Source organism: Pristis pectinata, chromosome 4 (genome assembly GCF_009764475.1).
Source record: "Pristis pectinata isolate sPriPec2 chromosome 4, sPriPec2.1.pri, whole genome shotgun sequence".
Lineage (NCBI taxonomy): Eukaryota > Metazoa > Chordata > Chondrichthyes > Rhinopristiformes > Pristidae > Pristis > Pristis pectinata.
Window position 1 is genome coordinate 7,041,425 of NC_067408.1, and position 15,994 is coordinate 7,057,418.

Here is a 15,994-nt window from a genome sequence, read left to right on the forward strand (position 1 = left end):
GAGTCTGCACCAATCATGATTCATCCATTTACACTGAACCCACACTCATCCCACATTCCGATCAGCTCCCCCCCAACTTCTACCACTCACCTACACACTAAGGGCAATTTACTGCTGCCAATTAACCTACCAACCCATATGTCTCCGTGTATCTGGGAGGAAACTGGAGCACCCGGAGGAAACCTACATGATCACACAGAGAACATGCAAATGCCACACTAACATTACCAGATGTCAGGACTGAACCCACGTCCCTGGAGCCATGAGGCAACAGCTCCGCTGGCTGCACCACTGTGCTGCCCTGGTCACCCTTTTATTAAAAGGATATAGACACTGGACATGGGACAAAAAAAATTCACAAGGATAATAATACAAATTGCAAATGTTTAAGTTTGATGAATACTGAATAGATTGGTATCCTCTGGAGAAAGGATAGTTGAGGGTTGACATACTAAGATTTTTTTTAAAGAAAGTATCAAAGGTTTTGATAAAATGGCTATAGAAAAAAAAATCTGCACTTTAAAGAAGATGTGAGGGTCAAGTTTTTTTTAAAAACAGAGTGGTAGGTACCTGGAACAGGCTGCTGGGGTAGTGGTGGAAGCAGGTACGATAGTGGAATTTCAGAGGCTGTCAGACAGACAAGGAATGGAGGGATATGGATCACATGCAGGCAGAAGAGATTTCATTTGGCAACTTGTTTGGTGCAGACATTGTGGGCCAAGGGACCTGTTCCTGTGCTGTACTGTTCTATGTACTTGTTTCAATAGCATAACTGGAGGCCTTCAATACAAGTTAATCACTAAAAAAAATCCAATACAAAATTAAGAAACTACTTTACTCAAAATAATGCAAAAATTGTACCGCCAATCAAAGGCAGTGGTCAAGCTGAATGGTACAGGTGCACTTCAGTGGAGACTGGATGAGCAAATAGAGGAGAACAGAACAGAGTTACATAGATAGGTTTAGATGAAAAAGGTGGGGCCATCCATGCCTGATGTTGGATGTACATTCAAACACTACCTTACCACTAAAGAAGAGATGCTGAGTATGGTATCACTGTACTCATGTTACTGGACTAGTATCCTGATGCCTGCTCTATTACTCTGGTGACTCAAGTTCAAAACCAACCAAAGCAGCTAAGTAAATTTAAATTCAGTTAATTAAATTGATCTGAAATGAAGAATGTGCATCAGATATAATGACCATGGAAGTACCAGATTGACATAAAAACCCATTTAGTTTCAAGAAAAATTTACCAATTATTCCAAACACATTATTCACTTGATAACCTGACATATAAAACAAAACCTCCCAAGTCTCAATTTATATTAAAAACAAAGTAAATAGTCCGTGTGTGGTGGGGATTGGTCAAAACCCTGCATCAAGACTACCCAGTGAACAGGCAGGACTAGAATAAATTGAGGAAACAACTCACTCAATGACTTGTGGGGTCTGGAACTCACTGCCCAGAAGGGTGGTGGAAGCAAAAACTTTTTCCACATTTAAAAAGTATCTGCGTGACCAATAAGCTGCAAAGCAATGGATGAAAGGCTGTAAAGTCCATTGTTGGCTTGCATGGTCACTATGGGCCAAATGGCCTCCTCCTGTCCTGCGAGTTCCTGTTACTAAAAGACCAATCCTAAAAGAAAAAGTGTAGATAATGAAAATACAAAATAAAGGCTGAAACCAAACTTTAAATTCATGATCAAAATGGATAGGGAGAAAAGATGCTGCCAATGAACACAGAACAGTTCAGCACAGGAATGGCTCTTCGGCCTACAATGTTGTGCCAAACAAATTAAGCTAATTACACCCAATTCCTTCTGTTGGCACGTGGTGCACATCCCTCCATTCTCTGCCATATTCATGTGCCTACTTAAGAGCCTCTTAAACACCAATGCTATTAAATATCCAAGTGCTCTGCTCAGTCGCCCGGTATTGGAATGAGACCACATGAACCTTAACTGTGCTACTGACCCAAGTACCAACGGGCCATCGGGTCCATCAACTCTCTCCAGAGACGAGGACCTTCAGCACACACGTAGTCTATGCTCCACACAAACCCCCTCCCTGCCAACTTCATCACAGAATTTTGTTTTATATTCCTTTCTCCCTCATCTACATGCCTAGTTTCCCCTTCAAGTGAATTTACCTCTGCAACTTCTTAAGGCAAAATGTTTCATATTCTAAACAATTCCTGGCAAGTTTTACTTAAACTCCCTCCTGAATTACTTGGCAACTATTATAGTTATCTTTGGTATGCTCCATGTGAAAATATTTTTCCTTCTGTGCTGTCATATCATAAACTTTGTCTGACTCTTTGGTTACCCCTTATTCTCCCTGCTTCTGATCAAGAGCTTAGACTCTTCACCCTTCCTTAATATGTAATTAAACATTAGGAAAGTGTATTTCTACCCTCCTTAAGTAGGTCTTTGAGCCGTGTGCATAGTTGGGCTACCTACTAATCACACAATCTCCTGGAAGGGTTTAGAAAAAAACATTTAATTTAGGAATAGCTCTGGCAAACACCCGAAGTCAATCAGTACCCTAGGTGGCTCCAAACCACAAATCCTGACAATCCCAGTGAACCATTAACTTATCCTCCGAGAGTTCAGACGAATGAGCTGATCTATGTACAAAAGACAATCTGGAAACAATGAAAGACATCAGCAAAACTGTGAAATTGGCAGGGAAATGGTGGACGGAATTTAATACACACGAGTATGAGATACATTTTGGAAGACCAAAGTACCAATATACAAATGGTATGGTTTCAAAAAGACTACAGGAAGGAGAGAACAGGGCAATTTGCAGAGACGTTTCAAGATGGAAAGAAAATAGCTGTTGAAAAGGCATGAGTCATCCTGAGCTTTACAAATAGAGGCATGGAGTACAAAAGCAAGATATGTGAAACCTTTGATCAATTATCAGGGAGGCATCAACAAGAGCACTGTGGCCAGCTCAGGACACTGTCACTGGAAGGTCAGCATGACCTTGAAGAGGTAGCCTGCATTTGCTAGAAATGACAAGTGTGAGGGATTTGTTACACACAAAGATTGAAGTGGGGCTACGTCTCCCTGAAGCAAGGAATGTTAAAGGAAAAATTAACACCGATGTATTCACAATAATAAATGACTTTTTTTTAAAAAGAGCAAGTAGAAATTGTTTCCACTGTAGGAAGGTAAAAAAAACAGAAGACCCAGATTCAAGGTAATTAGCAAAAAGGTACCAGTGGGAAGATGAGAAATTTTTATTTAATCCAAGACGTTATGATCTGAAATGCACAGAAGGGTGCAGTTTCAATAATCTTCAAAAGGGAAATCAGGTAAGTACTGAAAGAAAAAAAATCACAGGTCTCTGAGAAAGCTGGAGAGAATTAGTTAAATAGTTTCTTCAAAGTGCAAGGACAGACATAATGGGTGGAATGCTCTCAATTGCTGCAAGATTCTACAAGAATAAGTAGAAGAGAGCAAAGCAACGGTTTAAGGCAGTTTCAGTGAGTGCAACTAATTAAAGTAACAATCTGTTTCCAATTCTGGCCACAACACATCCCTGACTTTGGAAAATCTATATCAATGCACTTCAAGGACAGCTGACACAAACCTTACAGCAATCTTTGCAATAGGAAATAAAAGCTAAGCAGTTAAGAGGCGATGACGCAGACTGAGATGACAATTTTCAGAACAAAGTCTTTTTGGGAACAGCAGCTCAGATTTTAATTGAGTTGCAAAGTAATGAATCAGGCTTCCTTTACTCTTGCATCAGTCTGGATCAATGCAAAGCCCTCATGATTGAGGACACGGCTACAGCTGCTCAGTAAACAGGACGTGGCTGGATGACTAAGATATGAAATCATTTTTCCACATTCAGCTCTAATTTCATTTTAACTACCTGCCCCCGTTCAAGGGAACAATCATTTCCTGGAAGTAATTCCTCTTGCATTATTGAAGCCAAATAGTGTATATTCTAAAATTACTGCTCTTCCATCTATTCTGCCTAACACTGCGGTCTTGTGAATTCAGTGTAGACCATATTGGCACATCTCTGGGCTAATAATTAACCCTTAACCAACATGTTTAAGAAATACATTACCAGCTCAGTATACATCACTGTTTGTGGTAGACACAAGTGACTGCAGATGTTGGAATCTGAAGCAACACACGAAACACTGGAGGAACTCGGCAAGTCAGACAGCATCCAGGTGAAGGGTCTCAACCCAAAATGTCGACTGTCCATTTCCCTCCATAGATGCTGCCTGACCCGCTGAGTTCCTCCAGCACATTGTCTGATTGTGGGAGGATGCTTTAAGGCAGTGAAGTGCTTATAACCTCCTTCAACAAGCTTTCTGAGGAAAGAATCTACAGAACTGATGGAAACTATTCAACCTTTGTTGGCTCCAGTGCAGAACCAAGGTCACCACATCCAGCACAGCCTAACTCTGGTAATACAGATGACTCTTGCATATGAGTGCATTCAGAGGCCAAGCTCCAATTCATTGTCAGCTGCTTCACTCAAGCTTATGAGGATGGGCTTCGTGCTTAACATTCATAAAACAAAGGTCTTCCCCACAACCTGGCCTCATTGAGACTGTGGAAAACCTGGACCACATCTCATATCTCCAGAGGCAGCTCAGTGAAGGAACATAATGATATTGAAATTCACCATTTAAGTTCACCAACACAACCTTCAGATATCCAAGGAAAAAGTTGCTTGAAGATCAAGATCTCAAACCCAGCACAAAGCTCACGGTCTACTGGACAGCAGTTATTTATAACCTTTGGCCCACAGTGTCTGTGCCGACCACAATGCCAAATTAAACTAAACCAATCTGCCTGCAACTGATCCATATCCATTCACTCCCTGCAAGCTCATCTGCCTGTCTAAAAGGCTCTTAAACATCATTATCACATCTGCTTCCACCACTACCCCTGGCAACCCGTTCCAGGCACCAGCTTCTCTGTGTAAACAAAAACCTACCCCACACATCTCCTTTAAACGTTCTCCCTCTCACCTTAAACTTATGTCCTCTAGTATTCCCCCTGCCCTCCCACATACTTTGGAGACTTGGACTACTAACAGAAGGCACCTGAAAGCAGTGGAGAGAAACCAACACAGTCTCCGAGTTCTTCCAAATCCACTGCAGGAGAAGCAATCCAGTGACAGTGCCCTCTCCTAGGTCACACTGCTGAGACCCTAACTACACTTGGTCACCTCCACTTGTATGCCAGACATCAGACTCCCGAAAGAGGCATACTATTCTTGAGCTCCACCATGGCAAGAGACTGCCAGGTGGACAGAGGAAAAGATTTAGAGATATTGTCAAAAGTTTCCTTGGGAATGTGCAACATCTCCTTGGAATGAAGGAGATTGAGGGGTGTTGCATTTGACTGCTTTAAGTAGTTTTTTTTAAACATGTATAGTGTTTAATACACCTCAAGTGGTTGCACAAGGAATGGCTGCTTCCTAGCTCGTCCATCAGGTGAATACCTGTGTTCTCATTGGTTGGTTTTGCCAGAGGTATCTAATAGGTTTTCAGATTGGACTATTGTAAGCAAAGAAGTACCTCTTATCTCAGGTATAAAAGGTGTCTTTTTTTTAATCTCTCTCTTGCTCTCGTCCCCCCCCGGCCCTAGCTCATCTTTAGTTCCTTTGTCTCGGCTCATCTCCCAGTAGTAAAGCCAGTGCCATGTGCTCTGTGACTGTTTCTTTGTTTTAAACTTTTCCAATAAAACTCTGTGAAGCACAAGTTGATTTCAACTCATTCTTGGACTCCTGAAAGAAACTGCGGATTCGAAAATAACCAGATCCGACAAGGGTGACCTTATAGAGGTGTATAAAATCAGGAGGGGCACAGATAGCATGAACACACACAGTCTTTTTCCCAGAGAAGGGCATTAAAAACTAAAGGGCATAGGTTTAAAGTGACAGTGAAAGATTTAAAAAGAGACCCAAGGGACAACTTCTTTGTGCAGAGGGTGGTGTGTTCATGGAATGAGCTGCCAGAGAAAGTGGTCGAGGCAGGTACAATAACAACATTCAAAAAACATCTGGATGAGAACAGGGATAGAAGTGGTTTAGAGGGATATGGTCCTAGCTTGGTGGACACCATGGACAAGCTGCGCTGAAGGGACTGCTTCCATGCTGTATTATTTTATGATTCTTGTTGGGAACCTTTTGGCCTTGACCACTTAAAGAGTAGGAGCAGCATTTGGGATGAAATTGAGAACAAAGAGTCAGTGTGCTAGTTGGGAAAGTGGATGAGACACAGAGTTAATCACAATCCACTAAAAAACTGAGCAGATCGAGGGTCAGTTTGATCTACTCCTGTTTCACACTCATACAATACAGTCTGCCTCTAATATTGTACTAAACTCATTGTTGGGTTTTAAGCTGAAAGCTGTTCTGGATCTCAAGGAGTTAAACAGCAGATTTATTTTCTGTAGCTCAACAGCAGTGTCCTTTACCTCACCTCTGCAAAGTGTTTTTTTCCCCATCAGGGTTGAGGTGACACACAAAGAATAAAGTCCTTTCGCAAATATTTATCTGCAGGAGTGCCAAAAAAAATCCTCAATCATTTCAAGTATTTATGGAAGATCAGAAGAATTGGAAAATACTGGTGGGAGCCACAAAGGGAACAAAGGCAGCGAAGCCCAATGACTGAGCAAAACACTGAGAAAGGGGCTGCTGCAGAGAGCAGCAAGCTCACACAGAACGGCACTCCACTTACCAATACATTCTACACAAAGTAATCAGGTTCAAGCTTTTAAATATGCAGGAAACACTGATATCAAAAATCAAGGCTCAATGATGTGTTACAATTTAATGGTCATTTACTGCAATTTCGCAATGTCTGTAATTTGTGATTTAATTTAAAACAGACAATGCGATTTAAAGCTTTGCAGAGGGTTAAAGAAGCTTTAATCAAGCTGTCCCAGTTTTTGCATAAGCTTTCAGTAAGCCTTTTCTGAACATTCTCCAAACAAACTGCTCATCAAATTGAAGCAGGCAGAAAGATGCGGGGAATGGAGGTGGGGTGAGGTGGTGGTTCGTGAGGATGCAGGGATATTTATTGCTGCGTATTGCAAAATGGAGTCTACGCAGAGGACAAGGAGGAAACTGGATCACAAACACACAGGAACTTTGCTTGCTTGGTGAAATAAAAAAACATGGAAAGACATTATCCAGAAAAGAGAAGAATAAGCAAGGTTTCCAGCCTCATTAATTTACAAAAACAGTTTTTTCAAGCCTATAAAACAGACTGTGGTTTGGCAATGCAGCTGCTCTCATTGTTGAGACCATCTGTTCAGCATTAGGGAGCATTTTAAAAAAAAATCAAATTCACTTAAGATCAACAACATGTGTCGCAGTCAGCCATTATCCATGGTAACAATTCTGCAAAATAAAAATACCAAAGGCAACAATTTCATCAGCAAAAATAGGATGTAAAACAAAATCCTCTGTACCCAGAATGTATTTTTTTATACATTCAGACAACACCCTTTTTTTGAAAAATATGAAAGCAAAGGGCAACACTGACACCTACTGTCCAGAAGCAGTCAGTACCACAGCTGAGTGGCATCTGACAGCTGCCTGTCAAAAAGAAGCCAAACCCCCAAGTCCTGCATAAATTATTTTTTAAAGCTGGACTGTCACCTAAAAAAAATTCAAAAATATTTCCAAATCTGACAAAAAATGATTAAGAAAGATTTGCATGAAGAATTTATTTAAAGATTTCACCAAAAATGCAATATTGTATAGTAAATTCCCTAAGGGAAACCTTGCACCATGACTTCGCCATTAACATGATGCAGTTTTCAGTGCCCCTTGATGTGAAAGCTTGAGCATAAGATTGTCAGTCATCGGTAGAATAGTGGAAAGCTAGATGACACCAGAATATTTACTAAGACTTCTAAGTAGCATCTTAAGCATTCTAAGGAAAATAACCATCATTTGATGTCTTACCCAACCTCAGTAAATTCCAACGTGCCTCAGAGGCAATGGAGAACTTTTGATAAGATATCTTTATTAGTCACATGTACATTGAAACACACCGTGAAATGCATCTTTTGCGTAGTGTTCGGGGGGAGCCCGCAAGTGCCACCACAGCATGCCTACAACTTCCTAACCCATATGTCTTTGGAATGTGGGAGGAAACCGGAGCACCAGGAGGAAACCCACGCAGACACGGGGAGAACATACAAACTCCTTCCAGACAGCAGCAGGAATTGAACCCGGGTCACTGGCGCTGTAATAGCGTTACGCTAACTGCTGAAGCACGGTTATGATAATGTGGGGAAACTGGACAGCCCAATTCCCCACAGCAAGATCCCATCAACAGCAGTGTTACGTGAGTGTAGATATAAATGTCCACATGAACCCAAGAAGAACTATTTTCTTCTCTGCAATAGCATCTTGTGATCTTTTGACAAAGTGTCTTCAACCTCTTCCCCCAGATGCGACCTGACCTGCTGAATATTTCCAGCAATTTCTGTTTTTATAATGGGGATCTTTTACATCCACCCAAGCAATTAGATGGGACACTAGTTTAACGCCTCATCCTAGAGGAAGAACTCTTCCGACGGTGCAGTGCTCACCAAGGTTTGAGGGTCAAATCTTGAATCTTTCTACTCAGTAAGCAAGGGTTCCATCATTCAGGTAGGGCTGAAGGCTCTTCCCCTGGGCTTGAGCAAGTGACACATACTCCATGAAAATGCACGACAAACCAATAAATGTCCCATGTAGCTCAGAACATAATATGTCAAAATACACGGCAATATAGTGGTTAGCGTAACGCTATTAGATCGCCAGCAACCTGGGTTCAATTCCAGCCACTGTCTGTAAGGAGTTTGTACGTTCTCCCTGTGTATTCATGGGTTTCCTCCGGGTGCTCTGGTTTCCTCCCACATTCCAAAGATGTATGGGTTAGGAAGTTGTGGGCATGCTATGTTGGCGCCAGAAGCTTGGTGACACTTGCGGGCTGCCCCCAGAACAGTATACGCAAAAAGATGCATTTTCACTGTGTGGTTTGATGTATGCGTGACTAATAAAGATATCTTATCTCGGTGTACATCAGTAGTCTGGCAGACCCAAATAAGTCTCAAGAGGAGCAGAATTCACCACTATAATATTTTCACCTAAGATTATTTCATTTATAATTTTTAAAAACTGTACTCTAGAACACAATTTAAAAGTATTTTTCTTTGCCTGTTCTGAAACACATTGTACAGATGTGAACTTGTATTGAAGGAATCTAAGATGGAGCAATGCTGCCACCTGCAGGCACGATTACGTATAGCAGTTGGTCTCCAGTGGAAGGAATAATATATTTAAATGTTGAGTTACCATAGCCTGCAGTGGAAACACTTGCAGTCACTCAGATGCAAACATACATTGACTACCATGGTACAAAATGAAATATGTCAGCAGTAACCAAGACCTGACCAACCCTCACTGATCCCAATCTAACTTTTGTTGCAAGTTATTCTGGCCAGCAAATGTATGCTCTGGAAATTGAATTATAAAATTCTTTTTACAAGATGAGGGCATCTCTTCAAAGGTCAGCAGCTATTGGCCATCCCCAATTGCCCTTGATCTGAGTCACCTGCTCAGTCATTTCAGATGCCAGCCACAAGGGAAGCCTGGTGTTGCATTTAGATCAGAGTGGGTAAAGATGCCAGAAGATGACAATCCAGTCATTACATGGTTACCAGTACTGATGAGGCTTTTAAATAGCCTACTTTTATTTATTTAAGTGAATTTAAATTGCCCAGCTGCCCGGGTGAGATTTGAGCTCATGTCTCTGCATCAGTTGTCCAGCCCTGTGTGGAATAGCAGTCCACTAACATACTCACTATACTATTTATGGAACTTGCCTCAACTTCATCCTGTGTGCTTAGACAAAAGGAATATTGTATCACGAAAAGCATTCACAAGGAACAGCAATGACGCATTGTGCCTGCAGTCAACTGCAGCAATCATAACTGGCCTGAAATGCACTTGGAACAATGAGGGAATGTTTTGCTACAGTCTGAAGTCAATTCATCAGATATTGAATACTACTATAGCATATAAAAAAAACCTTTTCTTGCCAGATAAAAAGAAAAACAATTTACTGTGTCTGGCAATGGTTGTCACGCAATATGAAAGGAATAAAATAAAATAAAGACCCACAGAGAACCAAGAGAATAACACATTCATTTCATCCTGGGCAGACATTGCATCATTCAGAGAATAAGTATCCTTACAGATAACACAGCCCGTGTGATCTCCTGGACCAGTTTCAATCGCTGAAGGGGGATCTGAAGCATTTTACAAGTGTTTTTTGCTTACAGGGCCTGGGATTTGACAGTCTGTCAGATCTGCCTGCTTCCATGCATCCCACCTGGCACTAGAATTCAGCTGCTATTTTCACAGTGCACAATCCACACTAACAATTATACTCAACTGGGTAGAACCAGCTTAGCATTCAAGCAATGTCAGGCAGGCTCTCAACCACATGATAAACTACAACATATTCAATATCGCTGCCTATATCCTACAATACACCAGCTTGACACAAATTTAACAATTCTTCATCGTCTCAACCTTCGCTCCCTCTTTCTAACCCTACATACTCTTCACAAATTCCTTGCTCTGCTCTTATAGCTGGTTTTTGTTCCTCTCCTTTCATCCCACTCAGATTGATATCTTTATTAGTCACATGTACATTGAAACACACAGTGAAATACATCTTTTGCATAGTGTTCTGGGGGCAGCCCGCAAGTGTCGCCACGCTTCCGGCGCCAACATAGCACGCCCACAACTTCCTAACCCGTACATCTTTGGAATGTGGGAGGAAACCAGAGCGCCCGGAGGAAACCCACGCAGACACAGGGAGAACGTACAAACTTCTTACAGACCAGAATTGTACCTGGGTCGCTGGCACTGTAATAGCGTTATGCTAACCACTACGCTACCATATGTTGCCGGGACTCAAGGGACTGTATTATGGAGAGAGGTTGAGCAGGTTGGGACATTTTTTCATTGGAACATAGGAGACTGAGGGGTGATCTTATAGGAAGTGTATAAAGTTACGAGAAGCATAAATAGGATGGACATGCACAGTTTCCCAGGGTTGGGGAATCAAGAACCAGCAGGCATAGGTTTAAGATGAGAGGGTACTGTACTGCTGCTGAAAAACAAATTTCATTGATAATAAATCTGATTCTGGGAGGGGAGAGATTTAATGGGAACCTGAGGGGCAACTTTTCCACCCAGAAGGTGGTCAGTATGGAACGAGCTGCCAGAAGAAGTGGTTGAGGCAGGTACATGAACAACATTTAAAAGGTACATGGATTGGAAAGGTTTAGAGGGAGATGGGCCAAACGGGACTAGCTTCGATGGGAACCTTGATCGGCATGGACCAACTGGGCCGAAGGCCGACTCTGTGGCTTCAGTCCACCATCCTCCAAAAGAACAACCTGTTCGAAACCCACCTCCTTGACCATACCTTTGGTAACGCTTGGAAATAACTGAGAAAGAGAAGTGTTGCAGGGTTCTGGGCAACAAGTTGGAGAGCCGGACTAACTGGATCAGTGATTCACAAGACCAAAGGGAAGTCATGATGAAGCCAAGGGCCGAATTTTGTGGTTTGCAAGTCAAAGAATAGAAAAATCACCCTTCCTTGCAATTATGTGTGTACAACCACCTCACTAACGATGGATAGACATTTGCGTCACAATGATCTCAAGTTATCACAGTGACACACCTCAAAAATAAATGTGAAGCACTAAATTAAGCAATTCTTTCAAGGGGGCTACAACACACAAATATGGATATCCTGCAGATCAAAGCAATCCAAACAGGGCTTCTGCTGGAAGAGCAATACTGCCACCCAGTGTTCCATATCCTTCACTACAATCATACCTGAAAACACTATGCTCAATCAACTATCTTAATATCCAGAATAAAATTATGTTGTCCATCACCTGTGCAATAAACTAACAAATCTGTTGAATTCTGCTCCCGAAATCTGTCTCCATTCACTTCCCGGGCATCATTTGGAGAAATATAGTGCACCACGTACGTCACAATGTGAGGGGCTGTAGTGCGTACAACAGACAGTAAAACAAAATTGAAAGCAGCCCCTCCTGAACCAACCTCTCAAATTTCAGTAGATTTGATCACAACAAAAAGTAACAAGGGCAAATAGGAGCCAGTCACTTGCCTCTCAAAAGCTCAGAAGGCATAGGTTGGCTACATTTGCTGCAGGCCTCTCCTTTGGCTCGATAATTCTCTTCTTGTGAACACTAGGGTCATACAGCACGGAAACAGGCCCTTCTGCCCCACTCATTCATGCTGACCAAGGTGCCTACCTGAGCTAGTCCCATTGGCCCATATCCCTCTAAATCTTTTCTATCCATGAACCTAGAACATAGAACAGTGCAGCACAATACAGGCCCTTCGGCCCACAATGTCGTGCCGACCTTCAAACCTCGCCTAAGACTACCTAACCCCTTCCTCCCACATGTCCCTATTTTAAATTCCTTCTTATGTTTATCCAGTAATCAATAACCTGTCCAAAATGTCTTTTAAACATAATTATACCTGCCTCTACCACTTCCTCTGGCAGTTCATGCCATATACCCACCACTCCCTGTTTGGAAAAACTTGCCCTTCAGGTCTACAGGTCCCCTTTAAATCTTTCCCCTCTCACTTTAAACCTATGCCGTCTACTTTTAGACTCCCCTACCCTGAGAAAAAGGCTGTGACCATCCACCTTATCTAGGCTCCTCATGGTTTGATAAACCTCTATCAGGTCACCCCTCAGCTTCCTTTTCTCCAGGGAAGAGAGTCCCGATGGACATTTCTTAATGTCATATAAGCAACACATATTTTTCATGCCATTATGGTAGTGAAGTGTCCCAGAATGCATCACAGGAGCATTAAAAAAAAATTGATGCCAAGTCACGCAAGTTATTGAGATAAGTCTAGCCAATGGCTGGTCCATGGTTTTGTAGAGAATCACCAACTAACTGAAGCTTGCACGTCAGTGTGTTCTGGATGCGAATGCCTTCTCACTGCAGCGTGGATGTACAGAATGTGTTGCAGGTCAGACCTGGGGGCATCTAACCTGTTGCTCCTGCACTGCACAGGGATGTTCCTCAACTGAGCTAAGCAGTTAGTTCACCATACCTTGGCCCTCAGCTTCATGCCATCCAAGGCACCATTTACATGTGAGCAACTATATTCGTTAAATAGCTTGCTTTTAATTCACTGCATCTTTGTTTTAATTAATCAACAACAGTTTGTATTTGCAAGTCGCTTTAAAACTACTTACATGCACCTCAAATGTTTCAAAACTTCCCTAATCATCAAAGACATTTAAAAATAGTGAAACAGGCTTTACTAGCACAAGCTGTGAAAGAAAATAGAACAGGTACAGGCCCTTTGGCCCACAATGTTGTGCCGAACCAATTCCATTGGTAATAAAATGCCCAACTAAACTAATCCCTTCTGCCTCCACAATGTCCATATCCTACCATTTCCCTCACATTCACGTGCCTGTCTAAGAGCTCCTTGAATGCCCCTATCGTATTTGCCTTCACCACCATCCCAGGCAGCGCATTCCAGGCACCCACCACTCTGTGTAAAAAGAAAACTTGCCCTGCACATCTCCTTTGAACTTACCCCCTCTCACCTTAAATGCACACCTTCTGGTATTAGACATTTCAACCCTGGGGAAGAGATACTGGCTGTCTGCTCTATCTATGCCTCTCAATCTTATAAACCTCTATCTGATCTCCCCTCAGCCTCCACCGCTCCAGAGAGAAGTTTGTCCAACCTCTCCTCTAATCCAGGCAGTATCCTGGTAAACGTCTTCTGCACCCTCCAAAGCCTTGACATCCTTCCTATAATGGGGCAACCAGAACTGAATGCAATAATCCAGAGACACAAGAAATTCTGGAGATGCTGGATGTATCTGGAGCAATACACAAAGTGCTGGAGGAACTCGGCAGGTCAGGCAGCATCCATGGAGGGAAACAAACAGTCGATGTTTCAGGCTGAGATCCTTCATCAGGACTCATCAATACTCTAGATGTGGCTGAACTAAAGTTTGAATATTCATGTGCCTTTCTAAAAGCTTCTTAAATGCCACTGTCATTTCTGGTCCCACCAGTACTGCTGGCAGCCCATTCCAGGCACCCAGCACTCGGTAAAAAAACCTACCCCCTGCCCCCCCAAAGCTATGCCCTCCAGTATTTGACATTTCCACCCTGGGAAAAAGATTCTGACTGTTTATCAGGGTGGCTTTGGTACAAGGTGTCAGGATATTGCATCTAAAAGCCTGGTTGCCACCTGTGGATAGTTTCACTTGAGGAATAAACCTCATGGTCATTGGGAGCTTCCTTAGCTGCGAACGCTAATAGGGTTGCAGAGTTGAAACTGCAGCAAGCTTAGGCAATGGTTTGGTTCGAGCTTGCTCTGGGACCTTAGAATAGACGACCAATAGCATGGTCAAACAAGTGAATTTCAAGAAGCCCCATAAAGTTGGAGAGAAGAAAGTGGCTTCGAGACAAAGAGACTTTGCATACAGAGGGAACTGGAATATTGTCACTCGCACCGAGATACAGTGAAAACTTGCATACCTTTCATACAGATCAATTCACTACACAGTGCATTGAGGTAGCACGAGGTAGAATTTAGATTTAAAAGAGTGATTCTCGAAGTAGTAATGAGTAGATCTGCAGAGAGCAGCTTGTGGAATGAGTTGCCAGAGGAAGTGGTTGAGACAGGTACAATCACAACACTTAAAAAAACACTCGGACAGGTACCTGGATAGGAAAGGTTAAGAGGGATATGGACCAAACAGACAAATGGGATGAGCTCAATTAGATAGCTTGGTCGGCATGGATGAGTTGGGCCGAAGGGCCCATTTTCCATGCTGGAAAACAGAGGGAATTCCAGAATTTTGGGCCTTGAAGTCACAGGCACCTACGTTACAACAAAAGAAATCTGGGATACCATTTCCTCCCCCCCCCCCCCCCCCCCCCCCCCCGTTTGTACTACCTCGATGTGCTTACTTGTGGAATGGTCTGTCTGGATGGCACACAAAACCAAAGCTTTTCACCGTATCTTGGTATATGTGACAATGATAATAAACCAATATTATACATGACATGGCTTAAACTGGAGAAGCAGAGAGATAACCGAGGCGGTAGAGTGGGAGAAGGTCAGAACCAGAGGGAGGAGAAAGGCCAAGGAGGGGGTTTAAATCAGATATTAGAATTTTAAGATTCAGGCATAATCCAATCTTGGTCAGTCAGTAAGGGGTGGGGGAAATAGATGAGAGGAACCAGGAGCAGAACTTTGGATGAGTTCAAGTTCATGACAGCTGAGAGATGGGAGGTAAATCAGGAAAGTACTGCAATACTCAAGTCTAGATCCAAAAAGAATATCTTCAGAAGCTGCTCAAGGCCAATGTATTCAGTCACACACCAGCACACCACCTTGCTGTGGCTATCTGAGCCACTGTGTTTCATTGTGAAATTTAATAGTCACTAGCATTATCCTCCTTCTATACTCCAAGATTTCACAGCAACAAAATTTGTGAAAAACACCATTGTTCAAACATTTATTGTTGCATAAGATGAAATTGAAATCATGTGGCATCAATTGGCCCACGGTGCCTCTGCAGTTCCTGGAATGAACTCATTCCAATTACTCCCAGTCCCTGTTCTTTCCCCAAAGCCCTGAAAAAAAACCAAAATCCTTTTGAATATAGACAATAAATCTTGCCTCAATCCTTCATTTTTCAGATTCTAACCACTCTCTGGGGAAAGAGGTACCTCATGAAATGCTGACCTGACTTACTGGTGACTGCTGTATTTATAGATCTTACTTCTCAAGTCCTTCATAAATGGAAGTGGCCTCCCCCCATCAAAGACTTCCAAATTTTAAAGGCTTGGTAACGTGACATCCACTTTCTACCAGGAAAATAAAGGAGTCCCAACTT

At 42.4% G+C, this 15,994-nt stretch overlaps 1 protein-coding gene across 1 annotated transcript in view; it reads right to left on the bottom strand.

Annotated features, from left to right (window-relative positions):
• The window catches only part of LOC127569160 (protein diaphanous homolog 1-like), a 135,267-nt gene that overhangs the window by 22,523 nt on the left and 96,750 nt on the right, over window positions 1-15,994 (bottom strand). The gene's annotated exons all lie outside the window — the stretch shown is intronic.